The sequence below is a fragment of the Colletes latitarsis genome, chromosome 9 (genome assembly GCF_051014445.1).
Source record: "Colletes latitarsis isolate SP2378_abdomen chromosome 9, iyColLati1, whole genome shotgun sequence".
Lineage (NCBI taxonomy): Eukaryota > Metazoa > Arthropoda > Insecta > Hymenoptera > Colletidae > Colletes > Colletes latitarsis.
Window position 1 is genome coordinate 30,328,113 of NC_135142.1, and position 21,202 is coordinate 30,349,314.

A 21,202-nucleotide genomic window follows, 5' to 3' on the forward strand; every position below is an offset into this window, starting at 1 on the left:
CGCGCCTCTGCGAGCGATAATAAGCGGGATCCGTTTTAGGGGGTATCGACGAGCACGCTTAGCTGATTTGATTTCCACAATTTCCTGGGGAGCCGCCGGTTTGTCACGCGAAACGCGAATCGAGCTATAATTTAGAGCGTGCGTCGAAAAGAGTGGGAAAGAGGCGACGCAACCCGCGAGAGAGAACAGAAAGATCGAGAGAGACGGCGGTGCCAGAGGGTGGAAAGTGGGAAGCGGTAGAGCGGAAAATAATGCAGCGTGCAGAATTACAAATTACACGCTACAGGAGCACTAGGTCCCCTCCCAGTAGCGGTGGAGGGGCACCGTTCGTTCCGTTGATTACACAAACAACATTGGTCGTCGCGCAGAGGGAGAGAACCAGGGAACGGGTTGCTGGGGAATAAGGGATGAGGACCGCGAGCGGGCGGGGTATCAAACGTAGTCGTTACAAAGCTGGCTATTAATCTTTATTACAAACAATCCTCCGCGTTAATTCCGTGTAATTTACCGCCAGTCATGCTCCGCGACATCCTTTGCCTACGGGACGTCGTCTGCGCGTTGCTTTCTCGCGGACCGCGAAACGTTTTCGATTTAATCGTCTCCCACGCCCGAGGGAATCGTCTACCGTTTCTCTGTAAATTGTAACGGTCGTTCCGAGAGAGTGGCTGATGATAAATACAGCGGGCGTTAAATATCGGTACCGCGGGCTCTCTAAATTTTACGAGAACCTCGCCGAGCGGTTCGATCTTCCGTGAAAAGGGCGCGAAATTTTACGACCGCCATTACGCCCGCTTTACGTCTTCGTTACCCTCCGCCTTTGCACGCTCATCTTGTCCGTTTGATTTTTCCCGGGAGCTGACGCCCGCAAAGGAAGTTTGCCGACCGGGATTCGCTTTGGTTCGCAAAATGTCGCAAAACTGTGGATATCGTCGATTACCATCGTCGCGGTCGCTGGGACGATTTCGTCCCTTAACGGAACCGACCGTCAAAGGACACCACGCTGCGCATTTAAATCTCTTACGTCGCCGCGAGTTAACGAACTTCCCGTTGGCAAACTTCGTCGACTTCATTCGATCATTCGAGGACGTTCCGCGGTCAGATAGAGATTTAGTTACTCGCAACTATCGGTTTCGAGAAAGAACCGAGGGTAAATCAAGCGCGAAAAGAAAATAAAGCACGCCAAAGCGAACGAATATTAATAATACGCTAAACCGCGAGGGAAACTAAAAGGGCGGAAAAAAAATACGCGAAAACGAAAAGAACGAAAAGTAAAAAGGCCATCGTCGGAGAAATAAAAGCAGAACGAAACGCATTTAAAGTGCACGGGGGTGGAAAGGCAAAGGTAAATTTGATCCGTGTTTGTTTAAGAACCGTTTATCGAATGTCCGCCCCATTTCGCCATATCTGCGAGCGGAATTTTACCATCGAGCGCGGAAACAGGCACGAACGATCGGCGTGGATAGAAACAACGAGGGAGGAATCTTCATAGATGATGTTTCCGACGATAAGAAACTAGCCGACCCCGTATCTTGCCGTTTCGACGACCTCGAGGAACGTTCCGGTCGCTTATCCAACCGGCAAAAGGGTGGAAAAAGCGCGAACGGGCTCGGAGACGCTTTTACTTCCCGATGTACACGCTCGAACTCGCGTCGAAACGTCTACAAACACCTGCTATATCGTCTGTAATGTTTGCACCGACTCCGTGATACTTCGGGGGTTATAACGTGGCACTGTGCCGTTTTTTGCTCGAACACGTCCCGGCCCCGGCATCGATTTCGCATCTACCGAGTGTCTCGGTCGTAAGCCGAGCGGGAACGCCACCGGGAAAGGACCTCCATTATCCGCGCTCCACTTTTCCAGCGACGTTTCGCGCCGCGCTAGTAGTTCGTCGTTTGCGGAAAGAGCGAGTCGTAACGCGACGAAATTGCCCCGCGTACGCTTCGAATTCCGCGCGCCTCCTGTTTCCCGTTTCCGAACACCTGAACCCACGGTGTTTCTCGATTTTTCGAACTTTAAAGTCGACCCGCGCCGCCATTTTGCGGCCAACTTTCGGAACCGAAGATCCCACGGTCGTAACTTTTTCGTTTAACGCTCGCACGGCTACGAGGACGCTCGAATCCGGCAGGATCGCCGACATTTTGTTTTTCAAGAATTTTTCATTTTAGAAAAATTCGTGACATATGGTCCATATACCATTATAACAAATGGTTGTTATAAGAGAAAGTGGTCGTAGTGGGGACTAACGCAACGTAGATTACTCATATTTCTCTAAATTATGGAACGAGACAAGATTAAAATTTTATATCTTGAACGATGATGAATGGCGTATAGCATTGTTGGCTGTAAGTTGCATGCAGCGTAACAAATTCTTATCGGAGGTATGAGCGTGTACATGCGGACTTCGACGAATGATAGTCGGCAAATCTGGACGGCGTTAACAAATGGAAGGCTAGTTTTTCATGTCGTGCATATACAATAAGAACCCGTTGACGGTAAACGAATACGAAATATAGTATGCAGATTAGATAGAAATGATAACGGAAACACTGGTTGTTTCTCGAATAACCAATAACTAAGTCGAAAGTACGGTTAAACTTTGGGACATTGATATTTAAGCAAAAGGTAGTAATAAATACATGTGTATACACGTAAGATTCATTGTTAAATAGTTAATATTGTTATTAATACTAAACTAAATTAATAGTTAAGTAAATTAATGGTCGATCGAAGTGAGTAATGAGAAAGTCGAGTTTGAACGTGTAGCGTAGAGTACGGCGTCCGACCAATATCCGCTCTTACTACTTAGAAAGGCGTTTAAAGGCGTTGACAGTGATATGTTACTATTGCCTTTATCAACGAGTTTTAACCGTAGGAAATTTAGATTGATGGGAAAAAGATAACACCAAGAACGGTATTATCAATCATTATAAACGGTAACATAAGTAGAAATCATGAATAATGGTCGGACATATTAGCAAAGTCGTACTCGATTGTACGCGTACGCACAGGATTCTTAAAATCAATTTTCTCGAAAATGGAACCCGGTATTAAAAAATTGTAATCTCACGTTTTCCATCCCCTTTTGCATAATATATCACCCTACGTCAAAATGTTCCTTTCTCCGATCCAACTTGCATAATAAATAAAAAATATCAAACGATAAATTCTTGAGTTATTAACGAATCAATATTTGTGCTTGGCAGCAAGGTACGTAAATAAATTTCCTATATTTGACGAACAAAACTCGTACACCCTTATTTTTGTTAGTGGATCGATCAAAATATTTTTATACGAGTAGACCCGAAGCCCTTCGAAGGTGATAATTTTAGATTATATTTCTGTCGACTACAATGAACAATCTGTAAACCTACACGGTCCTTTTTTGCTCTTTTTTTCACACTCTTCGACGACCGAATTTCTTCTCGCGCTATAATTATTAATGCAGCCAATAAGAATATTTCCCAGTGTACGTACTCCGGATATTTGGATGTAAATAGAGATCCCCAACTTTTCCCTCCAAGCTAACCATATTGGAAGCTCCCGCAACCTCTTCCTCGTGCTTCGTACTGGCGCAGGGTTTCGTTCGACGTCGAAATTCCCTTCAATTATTAGCGAGCAATCCCGAAACGCGTAACCCCGTAACGAACGACACCGGGACAGTGCAGTTTCTCTATTTATGGACTGCGATCGATTCCTTTCGCTTTCGACGGACGAAATCCAATGAATCTCGCTCACGCACGCATTAAAGTTTCACGCGTCGTTGTTGTTTTCGCTCAAACGAGGTACGTGCTCGTCACATGGAACGAGCTACCCAGTGTCGCGTTTCGCGCCAAGCTGAAAACTCGAGGCGATCCGGGGCTAACTAAACAGTCGTCAAAGGAGCGGGGCTTAAAACGCGATAGCGCGTAGACTTAAGAAGTCCGCGAAACCCGGCCGCCAGTTTTAGCAGCGGTAAACCTAACTTTCGCGGGGACCGTACAATGTGGAAGCCAAGACTACGCCTCCCCTAATTACTAGAAATTATTCATGAGCTACAACGTTCCATGGAGTGCTCGCCTCTCTGCTCTCAGCTCTCGCGATCCGCTTAGCGTGCCAACCGAGTTTGCTGCTTCTTCGTGCTCGCGTAGCTTACGTAACACTCCGGTTTAAAACGCGATATGGAATTTTTCTTTTCAGGTGTATAACCGATGAAAGAGAAATATTGATCAAGTTTCCCCGAGAGACACGGAAAACTCTGGTAGCGGAGCATTCGAAACTATTGTTCTATGCATAGAGAGACTGACGTTAGTAGTCGATGCTACAGAGTGATTTATTTATTTATCTTGAGGTTTGCATCCTTTATGCACGTAGCAAAAACAGTCACACAGTGTTTTATGTGGCTCGTGGTATATTATAAATTATTTAATCAAAATGCTCGAGACATCTTTTACCGAAGCAGTGGTTTGTATATTTTATACACTTAAATAGTTAAGATACTGTAGTGGTTTCTTACGACCATAATAACTGCGCTTCGATGTGGATGGAGACCAAATGACGTATATCACAAGGAATAAACTGAATGTTTAAGCTATACAGGGTGTTCGACCACCCCTGGGAAAAATTTTAATGGGAGATTCTAGAAGCCAATTTCTTGACTGAGGCTTCACTAAAAAGTAATTAACAAATTAAATTAAAAAATTTCAAATAGTTCTGGAAAAATTATTTTTTGTTGCAGGGGTCAATTATAAGTATTTTTGGTGAATAGACATACCCCCGAAATCCTACCCACTTTCTAGAAAAAAATTCAGTACGGGCGGAGCTTTAAACGTTAATAACTTTTTAACGAAATCTCCATCAACAAATTAGTATTCTTGATTTTCGTCTTATTTTGACCTCTAGAATCTCTCATTAAAATTTTTCCCAGGGGTGGCCGAACACCCTGTATGTAAATTAAATCTTAAGGTAATTGACTGAGCTGTTAGAAAATATACATTCCATCTTATTTCTTGAAGCAGTCGTTTCTAATTCAGAGTTCTATAGATAGTCGTGGCTAGACCAGCCAAGTTCTCCGAAAGAAACAAACCTGGAGGTACAAGGAATTTTAACATAAATAATATTTCGTTCGATAGCTGACCGTAGAACGTAAAGAAAAATACGTAGTACATAGAACAGTTTGGTCTTCCATGGAAAATATTAAATTCGTATTACTACCATTACTTTGCTCGATATAAATTTCCTTCGTGGAATCACTTCTGCATCGCATAAGAATTCTTGGAGCCAACAACTATTTCCGATATTTATGTGAAGAAGATATTCTATATTTTACCTATTTTGTAAATACTGCTGATATTCGTAATTGCCACTGGATCGATAATTAATCTAGAGAGCATATCAAAATACTATTATTCCATGAAAAAATCTGAGGCATATAATTTTTATAAGAAAAAATTTGCCATCACTCGATGAGAGCAAATATAACAGTAGTTCGTAAAATACGATGTTCCGCAGCTACGGAAAACCTTTTAAAAAGTATTATTGAATCAGCAGAAGAGAAAATGAAGAAAGCGCATCGCTATAAAAATAATAACGACCACATCAAAAGCAGTAAAATTATCACAAAAAGATATTGAAAACGGAATTACGAAATGGATGGCTCGGAAAGTACCGAGGGAAGTAATTTTACAGCGGTTAAAAAGAAAAAGCCCGACTCTTTCGAAGGGCACCGAAGCTTGTTTGGTTTTCCCAGAAAAATATCTAAAAGCTGGGCTGACCGATGGAAAATAATAATTTGGTTAAATGAAAGAAAAATGAATGGATTTTCATTTATGAGGAAGACGAAACTTTGCCGCTTTGTAATTGCTATTTTAATAACTTTCTTCTAATTTCGTTTTCCACGGGATCTGAAATTACGAATTTCCAAAATATATCTTTATTACTAGAGCTCGAATTCCCGCAGGAATATCAAATCCTCGTATAACGAACATCGTAACTCTGATACAAAATTATTTTTAGTGATAGGAAGATAAAGTTAGAAATGCAGAGACGCTATTAAATTTCCGATACTTCGTGGTCATCGACGTTCTTTCCTACAGAATAACATATTTCTATTGCTGTTTATATCTCGTACGAAGACTTATAGAGGGCAGGAGAATATTTTATTTTATTTTTATCTGGAATAATTTTATGAGAATCGAAGTTTTGACCAGTTAGATCGAGCAAATGGCCCCGCGTGGGAGGTTCACGGTTTCGCAGAGCGACAAGACCGAGCGTTTAAAGGCCGTGAGGTCCCAATCACAGGAACCGAAACTTCTTAACCCAGTTGAGTTCCTCTTCCGCGAGCTTTCATGCGCGTCTAACAAACGCGAGTTTACGTAGGTGCGATACGGTCACAGGTTTATGCACTCGTGACTGTGCACCGACAATATCAGCCGGGTGAACAGCATAAACCGACGGAACAAGATTTCGGGCTCTTTGGTATCGAACACCGAGGCAAGCTCGACGTCAGGCTATACACGACGAAGATAATCCACTGCTAAGCTCGCTCGATTCGCAAAGACTCCGCTAGTTTGTTTGAGGATTTGCTATTTCGCTCGACTTCCTTCCGCCTATCGCCGACTGCTCTACCCTCGTCACCTCGCCTCTCCATTCGCGACTCCTATCATCTCCTTTCTCTGTTTCTCTTCAAACTATTACCGGCGTCGTATCGCGCGAGGCTGCTCGACGCGCCAGTTTTCCACGAGACGAAACAGTTCGCGAGACTCCGCAGAGAACGAACCAAAAGGAGAGAGAGAGAGAGAGAGAGAGAGCAGAATAGACGGAGCAACAGAGGAGAAGATCTAAGAGTAACAATAAAAGCGAAAGGGAGCCAGGAGAAAGAGTACGAGACAGAGGCAACGTTTTGTTGTCGGCCGAACAACGAAACATTGTTGTTCGGAGCAGGAAGCTAGCTGCCGCGCGGCGATAAGAAAGAATTCGGTCTTTATCTCACGAGCTGCCTACCTTGCAGCACGAAAATCCCTTCTGCGATTTCGTTGCCGACGCCTGAAAATAATTCTACGCGCTGTCTAAAAGGATGCAACCGTTCCCTTCGGGCGTGCACCTTTATTTTCAGAAAAAAGGCTCGCGCGAACGAACAAGAATCGCGACAACTACGATCCGCGCTCGTTTATTTAATTCAACGGCGGGGGATGTATTTTATAAAATCACCATTTCGTGAAAACTCTTGTGTCCTCGCGCTGCCCGCAGCTAAATTTATCGAAATTAGTTACTTAATAATGTTCGAAGTAAATGAAATTCCGTCGTTCCGAGAAATTTGTTGTTTCGATTTTGCCTGGCCATTGGAATAAAATTGGCCACGGTGCGTCCGAGTGACGGGAATAAATTGATATTAATAGCAATTCGCCATCAATTCCGGCCGAATATCGGCGTTGCTATCCGTCGATGAAGACGCGCACTTCGTTGCAATGAAAATTGCGAAACGCGATCCCTGTGGAAGGTTTTTGACTGAACGCGTCGGATTTATAGATTAATAAATCGCACGGCTGAATTCATTACCGCCACGCACCGGAGGACCGTTCGAAATTGCTTCGTACCGATACTGTTTTCACGATGCCGCGACGGCTGACCCAGGAAACGAGCATAAAAATGGCGCTGCGTGCCTCCCGTCGATTCGTTCCAATTCGAGCGGGCGCTGATTTCACGGGGGAGAGCAAAAAAAAATGACGAAGAGAGGTCGAGGGAGCGATACCACCTGGCGTCAGCCTATCGACTCGATTATATCATCGTTTCGCACGAAACCGCGGAAAATATTCGATTCCGCGATCGTCCACGAAGAAACCGACACACATTTCGTCCATCTTTTTTCCTCCGACATTTCATAATTGCGTATTTTCCACGGAACAACGGCGCATTCGTCGCGACGATTGGACGGTGAATGGACAAACTCGATTCCATCGCATTGTTGCGTACGGGAACGCCATTTTCCGACTGGAAATCGATTTCCTTCCACGACGACGCAAGACTTCGATCATAATGGTGAAAAAAGCGTGCAAGGGAACGCGAATTTCCGTTTACTTAAGCCGCGATACAAAGCATTAAAAAAGCCCGATGGACGAGTACATTTTCCTGTTATTAATGAACCGTTCCAAAAAGGAGTTTGTAAAACGACCAGCTGAAAGGTACGTTTTCCATGGAGCAAGTACTCGTCAGAATTTCTGACTTTTCGTCAACCCGAAATAACATGGCTCTTTAACCTTTTGGCGGGCGCGTATACGCAAATATTACGACAAAGTCGGCTTTTCACAATTTTCGTTTCCATGAAAGAGCCGCTCGCGATTACTTTCTGCTTCTTTTTGCGGAACAAATTCTCCTCCGTGAAACAATCCGAATTAGTGGATTAAACAGTTTTATCGACAAGAGTTATTGTTAGTTTAGAATGGCGAACAAACGCGTTGCAGCGAATGTCGTAAAAAACTAGCATCCTCTTTGTTGAATATTTTCCGGGGGACAATTTTGAATAATGCTTTCGAAAAGAATGGGAGGAAAAGGAAAAAGTTGGATCATCCACGTTTGGCTGGAAAGAATACAAAATACTAAAATAAACAAAGGTGTCGTTGGTTTACTACTTCACGTTAAAAAAGAAAAGAGAATGAGGATCGGTTAAAATCGTTCTAATTGCCAAAATTAAAACGGGAAAGTTCTGCCAGAGGCATTCGTGCATGAGTATCGCGCGGTGAGTTCTTACGTCGAGCAATGGCGTGCAAATGAACCGTGGCTAATTAGTTACCCAACGCACGCGGTGTAATTACTGGCCTGTCCGCGCATCGGTTTACCAGTTCTACTGATTTTACGCGGGCCTCGAGCGAAGGAACGTCCGCTCGTTCGTTCCAGTCTCTCGAGTCTCTCGATTAAAACGTTACACGCGTCGCATATTCGTCCCAGAAAATATGCGCAGGTCGGAAACTTCGCCTAATTAGATTCGAGGGCTACCGATAAACACAGATGTCTCGTTTAATCTATCCGCAAACCCACTGAGCGTTTTACAAACTCAAACCGGATTCAAAATAAGCACAGAGTTCATTTATTCTTGCGATCAACGAATCGAATTCCAATTTTATAAAAAATTTAATCACCTATAATTTATCCTCTATTATCGAGCAAGGAAGATACTGACAATTAGCTACCTATTTAATTAAGAATTAGTTGAGACATTTTGCACACCATCCATCAGTTTCAATGTCAGAATGCAATAACCTGTACACTGTATTCTTGAAAGGAGGGAGGATATTGGAGCTGGCACTCGGTTTGCGTCCATTTCGCCGTCGGATCATCGTTTGTTCCGAAAGAGGAACCTCGTCCCTCAGGATTCTCGCGTCGGTATTGGCTCTGGTCAGTGAATGGCGTGTACGTGGCATGATCTGAAAGGCGGTGCTCCAAAATAGAGAGAAGCTCGAGTCCCCGGCAACGGCGTGCCTTCAGAATATTCACGTGCTGGCTGGCATTTATCGTCTTCGCCAACGGAACCGAGGAAAACAAGAAGCAACCGCGGTGTTTCCAGCCATTTTTCCAGGGAAGAAAAGCAACCGCGACGGAACGTTCGTCGATACGTCGATCGGGTTTCCCCTCGTTTCCTTTTCGGTTCTGGAACGAACAGATTCGCCGGAAAGTCGCTTCTGCTAGCAGAGACCATCTAATCCACGCTAACTTTGAACTCCCTTAAGCTCAACGCAGACTGAAACGACTCTGCGAGAGTCGCGTGCCACTATCTTTATTCGAAATCTACTTTCGTTCTCTCTATCAGGAATCTACGGTCATCTTCGATTCTGAACGCTTTCAGTTCGAAAATCGTGGGGAAAATGATTTCATAGAATTTGCAACAGTCACGTCTGTTAAAAAATCGATAACTACCGATAAAATAGACCACTCGAATCAAATCTAGATTTAATGAACTAAAATTTTTTCAACCCCAACGAGTTGCACGTTGGTGTGACGTTGTATTTTATCGCGAGGATCGAAGCTTCATCAGCGATCGAGCGACACATTGATACCGGTGAGTGTCATCTGGAAACTCGCTATTATTATGAGGATTGCTCGCGTTACGGATCGTTGCTCGCCAATAGTAGGATTTGTTCGTGTTCCAGTTCATTGGTCAGCAATCAAATTTTTTTTTTATAATTGGCCTTAAAAAATTGGCTCGTAGGAGTGCCAGATTGGGTTCAGCTGGTGGCTTGTATCATATTGCTATTCCCAATCAGGAGCTCGCTCCTCCCAGTTTTTTAATTGCTCAGCTGACCAATTAAAAAGAAAAATTTGATTGGTGAGCAATGAACTGGAACGTGAACACGTATTGGCAAGCAACGATTCGGACCACGAGTAATCCTCGATCTAATAAACGCCAGGTGACACCGTAACTGACAAATTCCACGGTAATTCGCTTGTTAGATACTCAGAATTAGGAACATCTAAGTATCGTTTCGTTTGGGAAACGTTGGTTTGATTGTTTTCCGAGTTTCAGCGACGGGCCGTATCAACTGGGCGGTGTATTTCATTTTTACCGTAAGGCCCTATCAAGACCAAGAACTATAAATTATCACTGGCTCCTGGTGGCCCTCCAATGCAGTCTTTCCGACGCGATAAAGCGCATCGATCGCGACGTTCGGTCCCGCAGGATAAATGTTCGTCGGTCGGCTATGTGCACCGTGCATCCACCGAATGGCGCGATGGTTTATTCGTGCACAGCCTCGTCCAGCTCATACATAAGCGAAGCTCCGGCTGTGTACGAATAAATAAACCGATATCCCGGCGACGGAACGACAAAAATTTCAGCCCCCGGCCAAATGACGCGCTTCAACGTCCACCGAAGCCGCGTGTGCGCTCAACAACGCCCGGGGTTCGTCTCTTTGTTTCGACCCTTCGTATTAATTCCTTCGTGTCCTCGCGAATATACACTGCCCGCTACTGGTGGAATCCCGTTTAATATCCACTCACCAATATCAATCAACCAGAAACGGAAGCTTCGCTTAATTAGAGTCGAGTACCACCGATAAAAACTAATGCCTCGTTTAAACTGTTCGTGAAGCATCGTCGAAAATACGCGTGGTTTTATGGTCATTCCAAATCGAATCGATTACTTTTGTGCCTGGAGGTCATGAATTTTCCATAAAGATCGTGGATAGAATCGAAACTTGAAACGGCTTCTGTTTTTCCGAACACGGCAAGTGTAACGAAATTTAAAAGTATCCTTTAATATTTTTTTACAATTTCGTTCGTGTAAAGGCAAATTATTCGCACAATTATTGGCAGAGTAATTGCTTTTATGAGCGAGGCACTGGGAAATTGAGTTCCTTGTAAAGTGTCTGGCCAGCGCGTGAAAGTTAACGAGTCTTAATAAGGATGGACATCTGGTCTTTTCGTTAATGATCTTAAACGGAAGGTTAAATTGATTACCACTCCGAGACCCGCCAATATTATCGTGTTGAACGTGTTTAATTCTGGAGTAAAGTCAAAAATAAGACTTATATATATATATTATGCGATGCAAATCTTAGATGTTGAACTTTCTGCTACATTATTTCATTACTTGGAATACAAGTATATCCTAAATTAGGTTTAACGCTTAAATAATTGAGATTTCTTGGTATTTCGAAGATCAAATGCTTACGAAAATTGGAAGAAAATCAACGATCCTAGAATAAAGCTATATAATGTGCGAGCATTTGACCGTTAATCGTATAGACATTCCGAAAATCGCGTGAAAATCGAGAATCCATGGAGCTCTAAATTTAATAAACGTTAAGTGCCGCGAAAATGTGTTGGGAACTTCGTCGAATGTGTTAAATTCGAACAGCTATTGATCGATTCGAATTCAAACACGATAAATATGTTACGATCCACGCATATATTAAATATAATAATGCAGACATCTATTAATGGTGCATATGATACTTGCATCGCCAGCAAGTGCCGAAGCATAATATAAACATAGTTCCGTAGCAACAGGTGAACTACAAAAAACGAAATGTGTGTTTGCCGCGTCATAAGTTAGCAACAGAAACTAAAACACGGTGAAACTCTACGACTGTATTTCACAAATTATTGGCACACCAATGTACTCTAGTTTTACTTCAGGTACTATAATTGTATGATTATTAGTCTCACAAACATCTCGCGTAACACCATTACGAACCTCTAAACTATTCAGTGTACGTAGATGAACGAATATCGGTTGAACCAAAAATATTGGAAATAATTGTAGCCTGGTACAATAAACCTATAACTGTCCGCCATTGTAAATGTAACCTTGGATACAATGAAAGTTGATTGTCGCGTATTCTCTTAATAGGAGAAAACCGATCGAACAGAGCAGCGACCTAGGTGACAAATAGCCTGAATTTGTCATCGACAGAAAAAGTGCTATAAACTGGAGGCCAGTCGATTTGTAAAAGTCATCCTCTGGAATAGTTTCAACGGCATGACGAATTAGTTATTTATGCGGAACACGTGGCTTGGATAGATACACACGGACGTATATCCATCGACTCGGGACAATACCACGCGTGGATGTAAAAGACCAACAATTTTAAATAAATAGATTTTTTGAAGATTGATGCGTGACAGCATGGATCATGTAGCATTTTCCAATTTTAATGAAAGATCAACTCGCTTTCATTGTCAAGATGTATTTGAAATCCTAAATTAAAGTAGACAATCTAGAGTCACAAATTTTATATTGCAGTTTTAACTACTTAAAATATTATTTTGTTCGAACAAAATTGCGTCTATCGTTTCCGCTGTCTAAACTTATTACTGCTGTCAGGTAGATAACGTTTAAGCGGATAACAACAAATCTGGATATTATGCCGAAGAAATCGACCGTTAGTAAAATATCAACGCGTCCACCCAGTGCATATTTTCAACGCCACCGCGCCGACACTCATCCTCCAACAATGCCTCTTCCTCCCACTCGTCCTGATAGCTGCACCGTCAGTCGCAGCTGACAACGAGAGCGGAATAACAACGGAATTTGCATACGATCCAAAATCTATTACGCGTTGCAAAACTTTTTCCCCCGTTTCGCGTCTCGTTCCCGGACGTCCACCGTTTCGGATCCTGGCTGCACACGCGAAATTGCACCGTGTAATTTTCTTAACGTTCGTTCGGCTCGATTTCTAATTTAAAAGGAAACGAAGTATTTACAATAATTTTGAATATAACGTGCCTTTGATTTCCATGCGATGGCGAACTGTACGACGGTAAATTAGAAGCGAGTTCTCTGACCGAGAGGAGAAACTACATGCATGGTTGTAACGGATACACAGGACCGATCCTTCTGACTTCGAACCAATACCAAGTGCTTCAAGGGAAATGCTCTGTAGTAAGTCCTCGAAACATACAGCCAATTCGAACTATCAATTCCAGGACCACGAATTAGAAACGCAAGCCAGAAAGTTCTAGAGTGATAACAACAGCGCGCAAGTGATTTGCTTTGTATCGTGTCGCGGAGCCCTTTGCAAAAAGAGAGCAAAATTAGTAACTAAGAAAAGTGAAGACGAAAGCTGCGGTGAAATTGAATGGCTTCGACTAGAATCAAATTCAAAGCTACTCTAAATTTCGATTCTGCGTACGTGAACCGTTCGAATTCAATTCTAGATTTACATTGTTCCGGGAGAACTTTTTCTTGGCCTGGTGCGTCTGGACGCGAAACGGACGTACCGTGAAACCAATGAAACCAACCGTGCCCGTCTAATTCGCGTTGTTATTGTCTCGATATTCCGACGTACGGAAAAAAGTCACGAGCACGCGTTTTTCGAAGCGTTTTTCGCGAAGCGACGGTAAACGAAAACACGCGGAAAACAACGTCGGGGCTTCCGGTAATCGATTTCGATTATTCATAGGAGGCGGCGATCGTATTCATCGTTTCGAGCGGATGTTCTTCGCGCGTCGTATCCTCGAGGTTCACTTTGACTCGAAGACGGCACCGACGCTCAATTATTTACACGCACTACCGGAATGGCGTGTACACCGTACGCGAAAAACTCGACGTTCGCGGTGAAATAGTAATGCGGCGTTTTACATTTCATGCGACCGAACGACGGTCCTCCGGTATTATTCAGCAAAGGGAACGCGAACCGAGCCTCGAGGCTGCCGGGAACTTTTCTTATTTCGACACCGGAAACGTCGCGCGTGTGCCTTTGGCGACTAGGCGAGAGGTGCGTCCGCGACTGCGAATATCCGGTAGACGCGTCGGGTTTACGAGATTAGACGAGAGAACGAGAGAACGAGGCGTAACGAAACTTTCCACCGTCGCGATACCCCCATCCCTCCGGGACGCGCCCTTCCGGCCACCCTTTCTCGCCTAACGGTCGCAGCGCGTTGGTTCTTCCTCGAGTTTCCGCGCGGTTACCGTCGCTCTCCTTTACCGCCCGTTTCTTCGCGGCTAGCTCGAGGAAAAAAATATCCCGGGCAAATAAATATGCCCCCGTATTCTTTGCCAAGGCATTGTGGTCGGCTCGGCGCAGTAAAATACGGCACTTTTATTATCCCGTGAGTTTTAGCATGGCGCGTCGCGCACCGCGGCCAGAATAAACTCTCGAGACGGTAAACTCACGGACGAAACCTATGCGAACCAGACGGGATCTTCCGAACTCGTATTTCCTATTTATCACGCGAACTTTTCTTCTTCTTTCTTTTTTTACTCTGAACCGCGAGGCACCCGTCCGCCGGAGGAGGCAGGAATTTGGCTGGGAAACCGATTCCGAGAACGAAACGCTAGATATGAATTATTCGGTTAACGCCAGAGGGGAGGAGGGACTAAAGCTCTCCGTTGCTGCGGAATGTTTTGAATTAATGAAAAATGTAGCCTGGTGCGTTGCGAAACCTTTAACTCGGGCGATCTCGAACACTCTTTTTTAAGTTCACGGCGTAGTTATCAAGAAGATTTTTTATTTTTCTTTCCGTTACTCCGCGCACGGCACGGGTTTAATATCGCAAACATTTACGCTCGGCAAACGGTATATTTCCGATACTGGTAAAAACACCTCTTTCGGGGGAGTTAGGGGAATAGCTTTGTAATCGCTGGAAAAACAACGAAATTGAACGAGCGATACGGAATTGTGAGAGATAGAACCCGTTACGACGCGGAAGAAGGAATTTTGGTGTTCGAAGCCTCCGTTTTAAAAGTATGTTTAGCGATTTTTAACGAATTCGAGTATCGAGAACATACAATTGTATCGAAACGAAAACTCGGGACGATTCTATTTTATATTAAAAATGAATTAAATTATTTGGTTTTGTTTACCAATTAATTGCAAATACTAACAACAAAATTCATTATTATTAATGATAACATGATCATTATTAGGCCATAATGAAACATCAACACGAAGCACCTCATTAATATTAATAATAGTGAATTTTACCGATGCTAACAGTTATGTTAATGATTATAATTAACCAGTAAACGAGGTAACTTGATCGAAATTCAATGTTTTATTATCTTTCCACTTGCTACTACAATCATTCGCGATTAACCCCTTCGCTATCATCGAAGAAACGATCAATCCAATAATTTCGTAAGTTCTTTTGCCACTGAATACGAACAGAAAATAATCATAGTACACCCCCATATATATTAGTAATCAATATTACAGCCAAACTACCCGAAATTATTCGAGACAAGGAATATTATTCATACCCGGAGACTATTCCACTCCCGTCCCGATATAAATTTTCCGGTTTTATTCGTCGGGGCGCTAATAAAGAGGGCCGCTCACCCTCCGCGGACTATTAAAAGCAGAGAAGGTCGGGTCGACATTTCGGTTGCCATCGATTCCACTTTCCGTCGCTGTCGCAGGACATTTTGCGAGCGTCGCGATGCCAACGGTGCCGCGACCGAGAAGAACAAACGAAAAACGGAGGCGGGGTACAAAAAGAGAAAGAAATTTAAAAAACGAAGAAGGGTGAAACTCGGCCCGTACTCTCGTTAATAACTGGACTCGACTCGATTATGGTCGCCACGGGCGCATTGGCCGCTTTAGCCTTGGCGGTCGCATCGAACGAGGTGGCTGCTAATGGGCCGGATATGGATGAAAAATTATCTCGGCTTAATGCTCGCCGCCCTTTTTTCGTTATTACCTGAATTTTAAGGCACCGCTGGGAGCATCGCGGCGCTCGTTGCAAGAACAGCACCCCGAGCGTCGTTCATAGGCTCGACGGTGTAATTCATTCGGCGATTAAACGTTTGATCGGTGGACCAACCGTTACACGCAATTCCATTAGAACAGGCTGCATGGTTGATCTCTAACGCGGCTGCCGGAATAAACTGATTCATACGATCAGCTTGCCGCAGCGTCGTTCCATTAAACATCGGGGACGAGTTATTCGCGGGATCGAAACGTTTTGCCCGATCAGAGGCCCCGAGAACTTATTACGAGGGTTCGTTACTCCTCGATTGGGAATTAAAATTTCGGGAACGCAATAATTCTTAACGAACGAATCGAATCAAAAATTAAAATACATTGACGTCTTCGATAGAGTGTCGCAAAGTTGAAAAAAAACGCGATATCCACCTTGCACGTGGCACGAAAACGTATTAAATAGTACGGGAGTATAAACTGCACGCGTGTCCTGAACACACATAGGAAAGCGTGGTTTCCGATATCGATGCACGACGACGAGATCGAAATCGTTGGGCAGCAAAGACTGCCGGTGTGGTTCTTACGCTCGAGAGCTTATCGTCGAAAATACAGGCGAATAAATCGGCGCGTTATCGGGCGGCCTGTCAATGACTGGAGGGAAGTTATCGTTGGTGGTCGTTGCACCCCTGTGCAACGTACGCGGAGGAGCGCGCGCGCGATAACGATGCAACAGATTCCCATCGATGACGCCAGAAGTACGTAATGGTGCCCGGTTCGGTAAGTACGCCGACCTCGCAGCTGATCGATCCGCAACTACGATGTTCCGGAGATTACGGGATACTCAATTAAGGGATTCGGTATCATAGAATTCGAGAGCTTCGGATTAAGGACGCTTATCTGGAGAGTAACTTCGGATTATGTGTACGGCGGCCCGCCGACGTTGCTGCGTCCTGCGTGCCGAATCCTATCTGCTCGTTGCGAGTCGCGAGCAGTAACGCGAGAATATGGCTGATCGGAACGATCTGCACTTCGAAACCGGAGCAACGGCGATTAAAGATTTTCTGGCCCCTAGAAACCATCCGGGGAACTCGGTATACGCGTACGGAGGGTAGTTTAGAAACGCGAAAACCGTCCAGAATGGTATGATTGCTTTTAAAAATTTGAAGTGTGCGTTTCTATAGAATTTCATCGCGTCTTTGAACGATAGGGAGAATTTTTAGATGCACTTCAAGTGCTAAGTTAAAAGACTGGATGCGTTGAGTTGTGACTGCAGGGTGTGCGGCTAGAGGGGTTCCTTTCTCATCTATTTTTAGTTTGCTTTTTAACTTTGTTTAACGGAGAACATGCCAAAGTGGCAAGGATCCAAAGTCAAAAGTAAGGAACCGATGAAGCAAGGGAGGCATTCAGGTCGACGAAGGAGACAACTATACCGACGCATCTGGCACCAGGTGCAAAGCTTGCTATTACGGTGGATGCGTCGGATAACGCGATCAGGGCAACCTTGCAACAGTATTACAAGCGAGTGTGGCAACCCTTAAGGTATCCACGATCAATATTATTCAATATTCTGTCGACGATATTGAGAGCCGGTAGCTCGCATGAATGATCTCGTGTTATCGAGGCAACATTTCCAATTTTAATTTCTCGGTTCTTACTAAAAAAGAGAAACTATTAATTAAATTAAAGAAAAACATTTCAGTCGTGTACAAAGTTTTGATACATACAATTGGAAAAATTAATGGTGCTGTAGCTGCGCAATATAATTAACCCAATTGTTATGAAGACATGTGAGGCTATAATATACAAAGCGTTCGGCCACCCCTGGGAAAAATTTTAATGGGAGCTTCTAGAGGCCAAAATAAGACGAAATCAAGGATACTAATTTGTTGATTGAGGTTTCGTTAAAAAATTATAAGAACATTTCCGGCCACACAGTATATTATCGGTAAAGAATTACGTAGGATTTCGGGGGTATGTCTATTCACTAAAAATGATTGTAATTGATATTTTTGATTTTCCTCTTATTTTGGCCTCTACAATTTCTAATTAAAATTTTTCCCAGGAGTGGCCGAACACGCTGTATATTAATATACGCATACTGTGTACACAAGAGACTGAGATAATATTACACAATATTGCCTACACGTGTTCAAATATAATGACATGGCTTCGACAACATGAAATACTTTTTGATCGTTTCGATATATATATTCTATGAATTAACAATATCAATCCTAGACGGTTAATATTATTATCAATATTTGATGTTGCGGAATAATGTTGACCATGTTTGGGTACCTTTAGTCTAGATGCACTGTGGTATAGTGCAATTCCATAGATTCGTTTACGTCTGTTTTTGAAACTAATGATCGGTTTAAATAATTCCTAACTCAGTTATTTCTAGCTAAACGAAATCGATTATTTTCACCCATTAAGCGCGAACATATCTTCAAGGAATATTGTGAAAATAGCAAATTTGATTGTGTATTTGATTTTTATGCTAAAACGTCGAGTGTACTTCAAAGAAAATACAAGCAAATATGATAAGGAGAAACCATACGCCGCGTTAAAAGGATTCCGACATACGATAGAAGGCATCCGTTCATCATATTCACCGACCATAAGCCGCTCACTTTCGCGTTCGCGTGGATATTGGATAAGTGTTCGCCACAATCCCGATACACAGACTATATTGAGCAATTGATGAACGACATTCCATCGACAAGTACACAATTTTGCACAGGACGTAGAAACTACCCCAACAATTATACGACCGAAATAACAAATTTGTATTCCAGAAAATCAATTTCGAAACGTCATACTATATCCACGTTTTTCACAATATTATGCATAAACTTTCTACGGTTCCTTGCATATCGTACACGAATAAACATCCCCAATAACGATATTTTAAAAGCTGTTCAAGTCGTGCCAATGTACGTATAGAATATTTTCAAGTTTCAGCGACGCGATCGTCTCACGCGAGTAGTTTAATGACACGAGAGCGTCCCAGCGCGAAAAGGACTATTAAGTCGGTTCGACTCGTTCCTATTCCTCCTACAACATCGAATCGGCGAAACGTCGCGAGAGCGAGCACGATACTTGGAAACCTTGGAAAGTTCGCCGTTCACGGATATATCGTGACTCTCGACGCGATCTCGTTGGCAGGAAGTATCGCGGAGATATCGAACGAGGGTGCACGACGGGAACGCGGTAACTTTTATCGCGATAACTTTCAACGATACTCCGAACACACTTCCCGCGGAAGTAGAAATTGAACGCAGCTAGTCGATCGCGAATGGTTCGATTAAAAAGTCCGAGCAACCGGTTCCAACGGCGTGTATGATTTGCATCCTGTTGCTGCCGGTGTCGTCGCCGTTCGCGTAATTAGTAATAACTGATTAACTAAACCGTTTCGAAATCGGATTATACGAAATCGCAGGGGCAAATCGTGGTAGCTCGTAAATCAGCTTATCCAGCTGCGACTTGTCCTTTATTCATTGTGTTTGCGCTTGTTTGCCGTTGCACTATGCGTTTACTGTCTATTGCCTCGACGGCGATAAATATCGACATTATCGTCGCCATTCGGTGAAACTTGTGTTCGTAAAAGCGCGCCATACGTGGACCTTAATGTCGTTCGCATCTTCGAATCGTTTCAGCGCTGGGTGATATTTTAACAAGCAGACGGGACAATATTACTGGTACCAAAGAAATAGCACTTGACGAAATGTTTTTTAATATCAAGAAGACATTTGACACGCGCTTATCGGCGTATAATAATTTTTACGCGTTCTATTATGATCTGAATTCACTTTTCTCCAGCTGGGTTACCAAAATATCATACTGCGCTATGGAGTATGTATTACGTCATCCACGTGGGTCGTTGGGTTGACCTCGAGAAGGTCGTCGAATCTTTCCTTCTACCCCAACCACCCCAAAACTGTTCCCCGAGAACAGCGGAACGCCAATTGTTCGGATAAGTGGAGGGAGACAAGTTGGCCCGATAAATCGGCAATAAAATACCCATTCGATGTCGCTCGGGTGAAACAGTTCGCGTGTTTTGAGTACCAGAGATCAGAATTTTTCAGTTAAAGACTTGATTACAAATTTAAAATACAAAAGAAAAATGCAATTTTTCTTCTATGATTTATTCTGTTCGTTTGCGTGTACCTACGCACCCTTCTACGAGCCTCCCTTAATTTACATTTTCACCCTTCCGTCTACGATACTTTTGTTCCGTGATTTGAATCTCTTTGATTCGCTCTGAGGCTAATTCAAAAGCGCAAATAAATAAATCTTCCCTGTAAATAAATCTTCTAACTGTCCAAACAACGCTGATGTAAATGAGCTCACTTATTGGAGCACAATTTTTCCAGCAATACATAGATTAACGATACAAGCCATTATTGCTTTTTAATAAATCAAATATTAAACTAGCAACAGCTGTTGGAGCATTTATACGGTATGTCTCGTAGTTTTCGGTAGAAACATTGCCAGCGTGTTATGCGACTAGCAGTAAAACGAAAATGTCGTATACACCTGGGTCCATAAATGCCTTACTAAAACCGTACAGCGAAAATACGTAACGTCGAGGAAAAGATTACGGTCTTATTTTTACAAGGGAATTTGCCGGAGCCCGGAAATTTACAAAATTTTGAAACGTTACATAAGAGTAATGTATCCGTAACACAGAACTAATTTACGTCGGTACCATAATACGATAGGAGGTAAAAATCACGTTCCTTCAGAAAAATGTGGAATTTTCTTTCTCGCGGAGTGTCTCCAGAAATATCGAAAAGATGTTTCCACAATATAAATTTTATCGTTGCCTCCGTGTTTCATGTTTTTATTGCGACTCTTTTAACGACGCAATTATGGACCTACTTTTATACGACATTTTCGTCGTATTTTCAGCCACGGAACACCGTGGAAAATTTTCTACGGAAACCTGTGGAACATTCTGTACATTGGCGAAACAAAATCGTGCACGCGATACGCTTGTTAAAAATTCCGGGACCATACGCACGCTGCATCGGCATTACCGAATCCAGCGAAACCTGGATGAAACGCCCATTTTATTTTTTCAACCT

The 21,202-nt window shown here is 43.2% G+C and overlaps 1 protein-coding gene across 3 annotated transcripts in view; it reads right to left on the reverse strand.

The window, feature by feature from the left end:
• The window catches only part of Tmtc2 (Transmembrane O-mannosyltransferase targeting cadherins 2), a 282,755-nt gene that overhangs the window by 259,469 nt on the left and 2,084 nt on the right, over positions 1–21,202 (reverse strand). The gene's annotated exons all lie outside the window — the stretch shown is intronic.